At 31.4% G+C, this 2,160-nt stretch overlaps 1 protein-coding gene across 2 annotated transcripts in view; it reads right to left on the minus strand.

Moving 5' to 3' along the window:
* The window catches only part of LOC135095895 (mucin-12-like), a 49,707-nt gene that overhangs the window by 27,111 nt on the left and 20,436 nt on the right, over positions 1-2,160 (minus strand). The window lies entirely within an intron of this gene.

A 2,160-nucleotide genomic window follows, 5' to 3' on the forward strand; every position in this document is an offset into this window, starting at 1 on the left:
CTGCGGGGCACGGGGCTGCACCTCCTGCACACACACACACACACACACACACACATAACATAACATAATACACAAGTTAGTCAAGCAAAAAACAAACAAACAAACAAACGAACGAACAAGCAAGCATGCAAACAAACAAAAAGAGGCAAGATGGCTGACCAGGAGCCATTTTGATGCTTCTTAAGACACACTGAAAGGCTTCCACTGACCTCTCTCTCTCTCTCTCTCTCTCTCTCTCTCTCTCTCTCTCTCTCTCTCTCTCTCTCTCTCTCTCTCTCTCTCTCTCTCTCTCTACTTCCCTCTTCTCCTGTTTCTATCGTCGGGAAGCCATAGAAGAGAGAGAGAGAGAGAGAGAGAGAGAGAGAGAGAGAGAGAGAGAGAGAGAGAGAGAGAGAGAGAGAGAGAGAGAGAGAGAGAGAGAGAGAGATGACCTTAAGATGTTTGCATGACCTAAACTTAAGTCATGGGGATTTTAAGGCTTCTCTCTCTCTCTCTCTCTCTCTCTCTCTCTCTCTCTCTCTCTCTCTCTCTCTCTCTCTCACACACACACACACCATGCAAACACTAACAAACAAGCAAACAAACAAAGATACAGGTAATATTGGAAGGCAAACGAGCTAATTAACAGGTAAACAGACAGACAAACGTACACACACAGGCAGGTACAGGAAGTAGATAGGTAAACAATTTATGCAAACAAAATACAAACGAGACGAACAATGAAGCAAAATTTGTAGCGTGAATTGTGAAAGGTAAGTAAACAAGGAAAAATAAACAATTATTAAGCAAGGAATGGTAAAAGACAAAGAAATTTTTTAGCAATAGTGAAAACAAACAAAAAAATTAACAAGGAAATTTTTTAGGAAACGAGGAAAACAAATAATTATGAAGGAAAGAACTGTAAAAGAAGCAAATTTTAGCAAACAATGCAAAAAAAAAACAAATATTAAACAAGAAAAAAAAGAAAACAAGGAAATTTTAGCAAACAATGAGAAGAAACAATTATTAAACGAAAAATAAACAAGCAAATTTTAGCAAACAATGAAAAAAAACAAATATTAGACAAGAAAAAAAGAAAACAAGCAAAATTTTTAGCAAACAATGAAAACAAACAATTATTAAAAAGCAAAGAACTGAAAAAAAGAACAAATTTTACCAAACAATCAAACCAAACAATAAATAAACAAATAACGGTAACATAAGCAAGCAAATTTAGCAAACAAACAAATTAAAAGAAACAATTAAGAAAAAAGAGAAATAAATAATAAATTAGGAAGAAATAAAGGAATTAATTAAGAGATAAGAAAAAAAATACGAACAATTTACAAACAATGATTAAAAAAAGAACTGGAAAAGAAAACAAGGAAAATTTTAGCAAAACAATGAAAACAAACAACAATAAACAAGAATAACAAGAAGAAGGAAGAAAAAAACAAACAACAGAGATAAGAAGTACGAAGAATGTAAACAATAAAGCGAAATATTAAAGAAAACAAGAGAATTATGAAAGAAAAACAAGCAAACAAATGTGATAACTGATAATTAGCAAACAACAGCAAAAATGAAAGAAAGCAAACAATTAGAGAGAAAAAATAAAATAATACTGAAAATAATTTAATAAAAGCAAACAAATAGAGGAAAAAACAATGAAATTACAAGCAAAGTAAACAATTAAGGTGAAAAAAAGACAAAATATTGAACCCAAAGAGGTAAACAACTAGAAAAACAAAGAATTTAACTAAGAACGCTACAAATTTTTAAGCAAACAAGCAAGCAAAGTAAACAATTAAAGTAAAGACTGCGAAAAAAAACAGAAACAAACAAGATTAAACAAACAAATCAACAAACAAGGTAAACAACAACAAGATAAAACAAACAAATCAACAAACAAGGTAAACAGCAACAAGGTAAACAAAAACAGGATTAAACAAACAAATCAACAAACAAGGTAAACAACAACAAGAAGATTAAACAAACAAATCAACAAACAAGGTAAACAGCAACAAGGTAAACACAAACAAGAAGATAAACAAACAAATCAACAAACAAGATGAACAACAACAAGAAGATTAAACAAACAAATCAACAAACAAGATGAACAACAAGGTAAACACAAACAAACAAGAAGATAAACAAACAAATCAACAAACAAGATGAACA

The sequence above is a fragment of the Scylla paramamosain genome, unplaced genomic scaffold (genome assembly GCF_035594125.1).
Source record: "Scylla paramamosain isolate STU-SP2022 unplaced genomic scaffold, ASM3559412v1 Contig2, whole genome shotgun sequence".
Lineage (NCBI taxonomy): Eukaryota > Metazoa > Arthropoda > Malacostraca > Decapoda > Portunidae > Scylla > Scylla paramamosain.